Source organism: Chiloscyllium plagiosum, unplaced genomic scaffold, assembly GCF_037043375.1.
Source record: "Chiloscyllium plagiosum isolate Xiang-an unplaced genomic scaffold, Cpla_swu_hap1 HiC_scaffold_20, whole genome shotgun sequence".
In the NCBI taxonomy this organism is placed as follows: domain Eukaryota; kingdom Metazoa; phylum Chordata; class Chondrichthyes; order Orectolobiformes; family Hemiscylliidae; genus Chiloscyllium; species Chiloscyllium plagiosum.
The window spans coordinates 75,769,009-75,781,395 of NW_028270158.1; positions in this window are offsets into that span (position 1 = coordinate 75,769,009).

The window sequence follows — 12,387 nt, forward strand, 5'->3', positions numbered from 1 at the left end:
TGCCCCTGGATATTCAGTGATCGCTGGCGCTGATGTCATCTTTAAAAGGCCAAGGGGCACACGGTTGAGCTTTCTCAGTTCGGAGCTGCCTGCACAGTTTACCTCGAGCATGGCAGATAAGAGGCACTTACATCACGGTTTGTCGACAGGGGCATGGAAGTCCTGGTGGAGGGGCTAGTATAGAGGGGGGCCATACCACCAGACACACCGAGCATGGTCTGAGCTCACCACCCAGTTCAGTGCAGTATCTGAGGTCTGAGGAAACGTCCAGCAATACAGGATAAGCAGCACTAATCTTCCCCGCTCTGTCAGGATACAGCTCACCATATTCTCTCTGCTCCCTCACACTCACTGTATATCTGTTGTAGCACCTACTCCCCAAACAAGATTCATGCTCCACCACTCTCACTGCTGCGTGCAGCACTTTCTCTCTCTCTCTCTCTCTGTCTCTGTCTCTGTCTGTCTGTCTGTCTGTCTCTCTCTCTCTCTCTCTCTCTCCACGTTACCCCCCTTCACTAAAAACACTGCATGGATACAACAAAGTGGACTGACTGCCTCCGGACACCTCACCATGACCCCGTCCCCCACCTACACCAGCACTAACAGCAGGGCCACCCACTCCCACCCTCCCTCTCTCCCTCCTTTTCTCCCATTTCAGGAGAAACAGCCTGGAATAGGACAGAAAGGGCCTATCCGGGTGGTGAGTGCCCGATATCCGTTCCCTCACCCCCCTCCCCTCCCCCACCCCCCCCCCATGTGGGGAGGACCCTGGTACGAGCCGGAGAGCACTGGGATGCCTCGTGTGGAGATTCTGAAACATCCACGTCCCACAGACCGAGTAAGGAGCAATGTTCAGTGAAGGGTAATTCTCACTTTAAATGCCCTGGCAGCTCCCTTTCCCCACCCCCCCCCTCCGCCCCCCCGGCACAACTTAGAAGCCGTGGCCCTGATGCCATCTCCCTTTTGTGTCGAACTGGTACAAATGGAATCCCCACGGTCTCGGTGGGCAGGAGGGTGGGCTCACAACACATCGTCACCACCACCTCCCAGGAAGGGAGCACGGAGGCTCCCTCCTACACCTCCCCCTGTAAACAGCTCAGATACTGAAACTAATCTGTGACAGTTACTGCTCTCCCCACTTCTCCTGACATCTTCAACAATCTGTGCTCATATACACGCAGCGCTCTCTGGTCCTGCAGCTCCATTGTAATGGCACAGCCTGTTTTAAACTGTCTTTCATTGTCTTTCCTACCAAAGTGTTTCATCTCACACTGGTCTGCACTGATCCCCATCTGCCTTACACCTGAACACGACACCAACGTGTCACTGTCCTGTTAGAGTTCCACACTGTCCTCCATAGACTTCACAATTCTTCCAGGTTTGGTGCCATCTACAAACATTGAGATTGCCATAGCTTCACAGTTCCCATGAAACAACTGAAATCCTGCCCCACTCATGAGTGTGAGCAAGTGAAATACTGATATATTCCCTATACTGCTATGTTTAGTTTAAATTACCAGATGAGCTCAATGTTGTGTCCTAACAATTGCTGTGTGTGTATCTGTGTGTCTCTGTGTGGGGCAGGTCTGGCAGTCTCTGTGGTGTTTAAAGTGATGCAATGTCACCCTCTGCTGGCCTCCACACGCCACTGCATAGGCATTGGCAGAGGGTGAAAACCAACAGGGATTCATTCAGAGAAGGGGAGGGAGAGGGCAGCTGCTTACAGCACCATCCAAACTGATGTCTTATCCATGGACTGATCTAAATGTCCTTTAAACGTTGTAAGTGTCCTGCTTTCACCACTTCCTCTGGAAGTTCATTCCACACCCAAGCCAGCTTCTGTCTAAAATAATTACCGCTCATGACTTTTGTAAATCTTTTTCCTCGCACCTTAAAATATCCCTCAGTTTTGAATCCCCAACTCTAGGGAAAAGACATGAGCCCTCCAGCTTATCTGTACCCCTCATTATTTTGTAAACCTCTGTAAAGTTGCCCCTTAATCTCATATTCTTCAGTGAAAAAAGTCTCAGCCTATCCAGCCACTCCTTATCGATCACTTCCTCCATTCCCAACAACATCCAGATTACTCTCCTCTGAACCCTCTCCAGCTTAATAATATCAAGGTCAATAACATTAACGTGAAAAGTCAATGTATTTTATAAGTGTAGGGGAGACTGAAACTAGAGGGCATAGTTTTAAGGTGAGAGGGAAACATTTAAAAGTGACCTAAGGGACAGCGTTTTCACCCAGAGGGTGGTGTGCCTATGGAATGAGCGGGCAGGATGATCAGGCTGGACACAGTATTCCAGAAGAGGTCTCACCAATGTCCTGTACAACCACAATATGACGTCCCAATTCCGATACTCAAAGGTCTGACCAATGAAGACAAGTGTGTTAAACACCTTCTGAACCACACTCTCTGTATGAGATGCAAATTTTAAAGGACTATGCCTGACGGCCTAGGTCTCTGTTCTGAAACACTACCAAGGGCCCTGCTTGTATAGATCCTGCTCTTGTTTGATTTACCAAATCCAATAGCTCGCATTAATCCAAACTAAGCTCCACTTGCCACTCTTCAACCCAGTGAGTGATGTTACTACGTACTTACCTTCCCCGTTTAATGTTAAAATTCCTTCCCCTCTGCAGGATGCCTTGATTCCGGCCTTGATTTTCACAAAGACCCTGAGCTTGGGTTGCTTTGTGTTGTTAGGGGGATGAGGGCCTGATTGCAGACATAGTCAGTGGGGAGGAGAGGCTGGACAGTAATCAGCTGCCTTGTATCATTTCATGGTTTGAGGAAGAGGGCAGTCACACATGAGAGGTGGGTAATACTGATCCGTATTTTGTGGCCAGAAATTATGGTCTTTCTCTGTCTCTGTCTATTCAAGACCCTTCATTGTGCAGAGTGAGCCTGCAGGATTTCGTTCCCTAATATTGCAGACTACAGATAATAAACGATTAAAGATGGTCATAGTTAATTTCTAGGGCACAGCACGTGTACTCAACATCCTACAGTTAAGACAAATACCTTGCATTTGTTTAACAACACAAAGTGTTTTGTGTAGTTCAATAATGGTAACCTAATTATAATAAATCTATACAAAGCTGAATGCTGTTACATAAAATTTGTGTATGGTGGTGTAATGGGTAGTGTCTCTGCCTCTGAGCTAGAGCTCGGCATTTTATTCCAGTACCTGAACTTGTATGGTACTGTTCCTCGCTCTGAACTAGAAGTTCTGGATTCAAGTCCTGCCTGTTGCAGAGGTATGTCACATCATGTCAGAACAGGCTGATGAACAAACACACAGGAGAATAATGTTACAGCTTTTTGGGTTTTGCTGAGTGATGCTAGTGTCCCTACCTCCGGGCACAAAGGTCTAGGTGTAAATCCCACAGAAGTGCCTCATGATACATCTGAACAAACTGATTAAAATGGATTTAGAATCGTGACCTGATGGAGAAGGAAGACGTGTCAGTATTGCATTTCAGAATTTAGGCCCAGGATGACTGAAAGTACAGCCATTCGTGTTGATTGGGGTCACATTTCGCAGCAGTAGTGGTTTATAATATCCGAACGGTTATGGATAGGGTGAGTAGTCAGGGTTTTTCCCCAGGTTAGGGGCGTCCAATACTAGAGGACATTAGTGGAAAGTGAGAGGGGAAAGGTTTTGATGAGGCCTAAAGGGCACCATTTCACACAGAGGGTGGTGTGCGTATGGAATGAGATGCCAGAGGGAGTGGTGGAGGCTGGTACAAATACAGCATCTGGGTACTGAGAGACCTGGCGAGCTTTTCCAGCAATTTCTGCATTTCTTTAAAAATGCATTCATTTTAACACAGGTATTCTGAATAAATTCAACATTTTATTTTTTAATGACGCAGAGCCATGTAAACATATTTCAAATTGACCGAGACCATTTTCTGCTAAGGGTATGGCTCTGTGTATGACAGCAGCAATGATGCACCTACGTGGAGCAGGGAATGTGATGGAGACATAGTTTGGACAATGTACAAGGAGAACTCACATGGTCCAGTTTGGGAGAGGATGACATTCCTGTGTGATTCAACTCAGAGAGGGATAAAATGTAATCTGTCCGAGAAGGAATGACCTATTGCACTCTCTCTCCTTCATTGTTCCTCATCACAGCAATGTGTGCGAGCTAAAAAACCCTCTAAAGTCATCGTTACCATTCGTATTTTTATAGAATCCCTGCAGAGTTGAAACAGGCCCTTCGGCACAACAAGTCCACACCAACCTTCCCAACCCATTCCCCTATATTTACCCCCGACTAATGCACCTAACCTAGAAATCCCTGGACACTATACTCAATTTAGCATGACCAATTCACCTAACCTACACAGTTTGAGCTGTGGTAGGAAATGGGATCACCCATTAGAAGCTCACACAGACAAGGGGAGAATGTGCAAACTCCACAGAGACAGTCACCCAAGGCTGGAATCGACCCCAAGTCCATGGTGCTGTGAGACAGCAGTGCTAACCACCGTGCTTCCCTTTGGGTGATCCCTAACCAGAATTCACTGGAATCTACTCACTGCCTAAAGCAAAGGGAATTCAGTCAAATCCAACTTCCCAGGATAGAACCCCATTGCTAGCAGCTATGTGAGTGCAATATCTTCAGAAGCAGAATAACATTTTGGACAATCTCAATTTTTACTTTTGTCATGAATTCCAGTAAGATCTGGACAAAGTTCTTTCAAGTTAAAAATGCAGAGATTTTGTTAACCTGTTTGTGTGTGTGTATGTGTGTCACAGTGTTTTAAACAGGAAAATATCGATTATATATTTGCAATACCCAAACACTTTTCCATTCATCGTTCCATCATAGCTTGAGTAACATTGCTGTGGATCTTAAACGTGTTAAAGAAACTAGCCTGAGTTGTTGCTAAAACTGACCCTGACCCAGTCTGAGATGGATATCATCGACCATATCACCAACCTGGTTCCATTTGATATTTGTTGTGAGCAGTGGAGCAGTGGGACTAGAAAGGAAACAGTGACCCCAAAAGCCAGGGAACTATAGACCGGTGAGCCTGATGTCAGTGGCAGGTAAGTTGTTGGAGGGGATTCTGAAGGACAGGATTGACATACATTTGGGAAGGCAAGGGCTGATCAGGATAGTCAACGTGGCTTTCTGCATGGGAAATCATGGGTCATTAATTTGGTTTAGTGTTATGAAGTTGTGACAAAGAAGATTGATGAAGGCTATGTGTTAGATATTGTCTACATGGACCTCAGCCAGGTGTTCATAACATTCCGATTAGCAGACAGATTAGTAAGGTTCAGTCACTTGGGATACAGGGGAATCTAGTCACAATTGGCTTGAAGGAAGAGGGGTATTTTTCAGATTGGAGGCTTCCGAGAAGCAGTGTGCTGCAAGAATCAACACTGAGTTCACTACATTTTATCATTTATATCAATGATTTGGATGTCAACACTAGGGCCATAGTTAGTAAGTTTACAGATTGCATCAGAAAGGTGGTCTGGAAGATTATCTCAGAGTACAACGAGACCACAATTAGATGGGGCAAAGAAGCAAGGCCTGAGAGATGAAGCTTAATTTAGATAAATACGAGGTTTTGCAGTTTGGAAAGGTAAATCATGGAGAAATTATATACTTAATGGTAAGGTCCTGGGGCGTGTTGTGGAACAAAGGGACCTCGGGTTGCAGGTACATTGTTCCTTGAAAGTGGAGTCGCAGGTAGACAGTGGTGCTGAACACATTTGGCACATTTGACTAATCAGTCAGAGCATTGAGTATAGGAGCTGTGGTGGCATGTTGTATCTGTAGTAGGAAACTGGAGCACGCATGAGAAGCTCACACAGACAAGGGGAGAATGTGCAAACTCCACACAGACAATCACCCAAGGCTGGAATCGAACCCAAGTCCCTGGTGCTGCGAGGCAGCAGTGCTAACCACCGTGCTGCCCTTGGGATGATCCCTGACCAGCATCCATTGGAATCTACTCACTGCCTAAAGCAAAGGGAATTCAGCCAAATCCATCTCTCCCAGGGTGTTGGTGAGGCCACTTTAAGAATACTGCGTACAACTCGGTTGTCTGGAGAAAAGATTTACCTGGATGTTCCAGGACTGGAGGTTTGAGCCTCGGGGAGAGGTTGATTAGGTTGAAGTGCTTCCTGGAGTGTCAGAGACTGAGGGGTGACATTATAGAGGTTTTTAAAATCATCAGGGGTATGGATATTCTAAATAGCCATGGTCTGATCCCAGGATAGGGGAGTCCAGAATAAGACAGCACAGGTTGAAGGGGAGAGGGCGAATGATTTAGAAGGAACATGAAGATAAATGGTTCACACAGAGAGTGGTGTGTGTACAGAAAGTGCTGTCAGAGGAAGTGGTTAAGGCAGGTACAGTCATAGGAGGAATATTGGGCAAATGCTGGCAAATGGGACTAATGGGTTTTGGTATCTGATCGGAGAGAATATATTGGACTAACGGGTCTGTTTCCATTCTGCATGACTCTTTGATTCTATAAGAGGGATGGAGAAAATTTCTTAAAGGACCTTTCAAGTGGGAATTCTCTTCACTGGAAGTTTTTATTGCGCCTCTATGTTCACGTGGACTGAAAGCTGTGTTAGTTAATTATTTGATAGGGAAGTGAGTCACAGATAATTGGACGCAGACAGGAAAGTGGGGCTGAGACCATAACCTGATCAGCCACAATTTTAGTGCCTTGTGGAGAAGGATCAAAGTATCTAATGCCCCACTCCTGCTCCTCAGTCCCATGTTTCTGTGTTCCATTCAGCCCATCAAACCTGCTAGACAGGAGCAGTTGGAGGCTACTTACATCTATAACCTGATGCACAGGAACAGAGGAGACCATTCAGCCCTTTAAGGCTATCACACGCTTTGATGTGATTTGGGAAATGTAATTGGAAAACCCAGGTTGGGTATGAAAGAGGCACCTCATCTCTTTTTACAGAGATACCCGTCTCTGAAACTTGTGTTTCATTTATTGATCATGTTATAGACCCACATTCACTGTGAATACAGCCCACATACCTCACCCAGACATGGCTCACAAACTCCTCTGGTCTCCCTGACTGCAATATTCAGTAATTTGCACATTCATGAAAATAACACCCCCTAACTTTCCAATAACCGAATGTGAGAACATCAGAAACAGGGGCAGGTCGTTCACTCCCCAAGCCTGCCTTGCCCTTCACTAAGATTATGGTTGATCTGCTCTTGGTCTCAAATCCTCTTTCATTCCCAATTCTTCATCGCCCTCAACTCCCTGTCAGGTCAATATCCATCTACCCCCTCTTCAAATCCTTTCAGTCATCTAGCTCCCCGAACAGTCTTGAGAACAGAAATCCTGACAAACAATCCCACCTGTTTGAAGAAAACACTTGCTGCTCCTGTACCATGGCTTATTGATGTGAACAAAAGAGGCTGATACAAGGGTTCAGGTAAAAATGACTGACCCCGATATCAAGGCAGTGTTTGCCTTCTGTTGACATCAAGAAGTTCATTCAGCATCTCACGCTGGTTTCACAGGAATATGAGGAAGCCATTCAGCCCATTGACACAATTGGAGAAGAACAGGGACAGCCCATTCAGTGCCTCCCGCCTATTACTCAGGAAGGGAAGGAGTCCAGTGTGATGGACCACGCCAGAGCCCTTCAAAAATATTTGAGGGCGGTAGCCTAGAATCTAATATTTTTATATTTAAAAGGAAACGTAAACTGTCTGTTCCAGATGCAACGTGAATGGTCAAACTACTTGGTGTGAAGCAAAACACCATTTATTTAAACACGGAAGATAAAATGAAACCAAAGAAAGGGGAAATTAGAATAACTTAATTCTATTGGACAAGTTAACAGAATAATAGATCTAGGAACTATTACTGATGAACTGTTCCAGTATAGGGAAATCCCTTAAACACAGCCCATGGCAAAAAGAAATATTTAGACACAGATTGTCGCAAATATTTCTCCAATCCAGGAATTAAAAACAGCATCAAGAGAACATTCAGAGAGAGTAGCAGCCAGGAGATAGTCACTGAAGATTCCAACTCTGTGTAGACCCCAATAGTTTCTGATGTTACTGAGAAACCAAAACCCAGAGATCCTAATCTGTGAGAACTGGCCACACCCATTCAAGCTGCATTAAACTAAACCCAAGCCCTCCCTAGCTGTTACTCAAGTAGTCTTAACTAGCCAGCTTGGTAACTATCGCTCAATCTCTCTCTTTAAAGAAACCGGGACAAATAACCTCTTAAAGCTGCAGCATTGTCACACTTGTCAGCATATTGAACCGTCAAACAGGAACCAGGGGTAACCCAGTCAGGCTCTTGTCCCTGTCCAATGGGACGAGGAAGAAGCCAGTCAGTCTGTTGAGTCACTGACACAACAATAGGATGAGGCTATTCAGCCCCTTGAGCCACTTATACTGGAACAGCAGGAGGCCATTCCCCCTCAACGCACTTACACAGGGACAGAAGGAGGTAATTGATGCTGATTCCTGATGAATGGCTTATGCCCGAAACATCAATTCTCCTGCTTCTCGGATGCTGCCTGACCTGCTGTGTTTTTCCAGCAATCAATTCTCTATTCCAATCCTCAGCATCGGCAGTCCTCGCTGTCTCCTAATTGATGCTCTAACGTGATGAGTAAGTGGAGCAGAGGCTGCACAGACAGACTACTCCACATTGTTCCTCTTGGCTCTGTTGCTTAGGATACACAAATGGGACTTTAACATGGTTTTCTAGTGGTGAGCAGGGAAGCCTTATGTCTTGTGTGAAGTCTCAAGAAGGCATCTTTCATCTCCGAAACGACAGCCTGGTGTTCTCTATGTAGGGCGGAAGCTGGTGGGAATGACTACCTGTTTCAGATGGAAGATGTTGTGGCTGCTGTTTGGGATTGTGAATAACCTGACGTTCAGTACGGGCTCACACGCCGACTGCACAATAATGTGGGGAGAGTTAATTTAGGCATATAAACGATTAGGAAAGTCACATTACACTGATGAATGCACTCTCTCAGTTCAAATAATGATGATATTATTCATGTTGATCTTGTCTAGTGCTTGTCCTGTTCAGTGTATCCTGTATGCCTGACTCTGTCCAAGCCTATTTCCACCCTATGACCTGTCTGACCATGCTTACTATGACCTGCCTTCGATGCTTATAAATAAAGTGTTTCCCTGTACTGAGATACACGTGACAATATATCAAACCAATTAATCCTGTGTAAAGTATGGAATTTCTCTCCCTGTCAATGTCTCTTTTGGAAATAAGTGATCGCTGCCACTCCTCGTGTTTCAGCATCACCATTTCTTCGTCTCTCACAGCTCTACAGATGAAACACTCAGCTTCTTCACTCTATCCTCATGTTACCATCACCCGTGTCTGTGGTAAGGAGATCATTCCTTACAAAGGAGATCAAATCTGTAGAGAGTGCCCCAAATGCTCTCTCAGCAAACTCTACAACAACAGGGAGATGGCTTTACTTCTGTACTCGAATCATCTTACAGTGAAGGACAGCATACCATTGACTGCACCCATTACTTACACCGGGTTTGATTCAAAGCAGAAGCGCATAGAAATGTGAGTGGGCGATCATGCTTCCCAAATTTGTTAGAGTTCTTTGATGAAGTGACCAAGAAAGTTGACGAGGGCAGAGCGGCAGGCGTAGTCTCCATGGATTTCAGTAATACTTTGATAAGGTTCCACATGGCAGGCTGGTCAGGAAGGAGACATCACGTGGAATGCTGGGGGAACTGGCCAATTGGATACACAGTTGGCTTGATGGTAGGAAGCAGAGGGTTTAGTGGAAGGATGTTTGTCAGACCGGAGGCTTGGTCCATTGCTGTTTGTTGTCTATGATTTGGTTGAGAATGTACAAGGCATGATTAGTAAGTTTGCAGATAACTCTAAAGTAATTGGGAGCATGATCATGAAGAAGTTTATCAGAAATTGCAGCAGGACCTTAATCAGGTGGGGAAGTGGGCCGAGAAATGACAAATGGAATTTAATATAAATGTGTGAGGTCTTGCATTTTGGAAACACAAATCAAGGTAGGAGTTTCATGGTGAATGGGAGGGTCTTAAGGGGTGCAGTGGGCAGAGAGACCTTTGTGTTTAGGTGTACACGGTTCTCTATGAGTGGAGTCAAACGTAAACAGGGCAGTGAAGAAGGCTTTTGGCACATTGGCCTTCATCAGGCAGGATATTAAGTATACAAGTTGGGAATTTATTTTGCAGTTACCCAGGACTTTGTAAAGGCCGCACTTGGAGTATTGTGTTCAGTTTTGTCACCTTGTTATAGGGAGGATGTTATTAAATTAGAAAGAATGCAGAAGAAATTTACAAAGGCGTTGCCAGGACCCAATGGTCTGAGTTACAGGGAAAGGTTGGACAAGCTAGGAAATTTTCTTTAGCGTGCAGGAGACTGAGAGAGTCCTTATAGAGCTGTATAAGATTACGAGGACTCTGGATAGGGTGAATACTCTCAGTCTTTTTTCAAAGTGTAGAGAATCGACGACTGGATGGGATCAGTTTAAGGTTAAAGGGGAAGGAATAAAAGGGAACCTGAGGGGCCATTTCTTTACACAGAGGATGGTACGTGGATGAGCTGCCAGCAGATGTGGTTGGTGGGGGAGGGGGGGGGGCTACATTAACAACATTTCAAAAAGCATTTGGATAAACATGTGGATAGGAAAGGACTGGAAGGATATGTGGCAACTGTAGGGAATTGGGGTTAGCGTGGATGGACATTTACAAGGTGGAGTCGAAACCCCTCTGTTAATTAAAACCAAACACCCAGAAAAGCTCGCCTCACCTTGTAATCTGTTAAAATATGAGTGACACAGATCTCCTACATTCCACTATTTAAACAAAAAATGTCAAGTTGTTTTTTAACTTTAATAGTGAAAACTAAACAACAACTATTCACAAATACAAGTCCCTCTTGTATTAGCTACTTACTATCAGACTCTGTAAAAATATGTTAGTCCAACAACCCACATATTAAACATTACAATCTCAAGACCACACAAAATCCATCTTCCCCGCTATGTTCACTCTTCCAGCTGCTGAACTCCCTGGGTCATGTTTTTTTTTTATTGCAAGTAGCTTTTAAATGGACATGTATCTTTGATAGAAAATGTTTGAGATGGCCAGTTAGCACTCCTGCTCTACAGCAGTTACTCTGCTGTTGGGTGGCAGGAGCTATCACTCTAGTTTCAAAATGCTGGGTTTATATACTTTCCAGGTGTCCAAACAATAATATTCAAACTCTGTTGGCTTCTGGTATCCTGAGCATTATTTAAACTCTTTGGCTGTATTTGAATTGTTGTCAAAGAGCAACCAAACCTCAGGTATTCATTTCCCAGCTAATGGTGACATGTGGAACAGGCTGACCTTTAGCAGGCATCTGCGGTTGTACTTTCTATTCAGCAAAACCCATTCTGTCTTAAAGTGACCGGACATGCTTTCGGCTTCATAAGACCTACCCCCTTCAGAAAAAAAAAACATGGACCAGCAGAATGAAAAGATGGCTTCATTTTTTTACCTCTAATTCTTAATCCCATTATTATGAATTACGAAAGTTTTATTCTCAGCTATACCATGCATATTAATTCTGCACACATATATAACACTGCAATAAGTCAAATCTTATCCAAACTTTTTCTTTTAAATCTGCGATAACACATCTTTTAGGACCCACAGCATGTACATTTTGTAAATTTAAAGTCGGTAAGATAAGACTCCAATTAAATATTCTCATATTCTGGCCTTTAAATATTCAAAAATGCGAGAGTTTGTCGTTATACACACCCATCTCTGACAATTTGTTTGTCATATATGAACATTAAAATATTGTCAGGCCAGTGCGAAACTTCATCATTCTTTTCCAATAATTGAGACATCGTATTTTTTTGTGGTGAATATTGAGTTTTTTTTGACAAGTAGCCAATTGGCCATTCAATTCCATCATCATCTTTCTGCATCAATACATCTCCGACTCCTGTATCCCGAGCATCAAACACAATTTTCCAAGGGTTTCAAAATATTTGGTACAGCTAAAACTGGTGCGGTGATTAATCTTGCTTTAAAAATTTCAAATGCCTCCTGGCAATGTTCTGTCCACCACAATTCTGTGATCTTCTTTCATAAATCCAGCAGTGGTGCCAATACGCTGCTGAGGTTTGCAACAAACTTCCGATAGAATCCACTCAGTTCCAAAAATCGAAGCACCTCTTACTTCAAGGATGGTTGTGGAAATTCCTCAAAGCCCTTAGTTTTTATGTTCCATGGGGTCAACCTTCCATGGCCAATGTAATGTCCCAAGAACGCCACCTCTGCCTTCGCGAATTGTGTTTTCTTTAAGTTTATTACCAAGTTT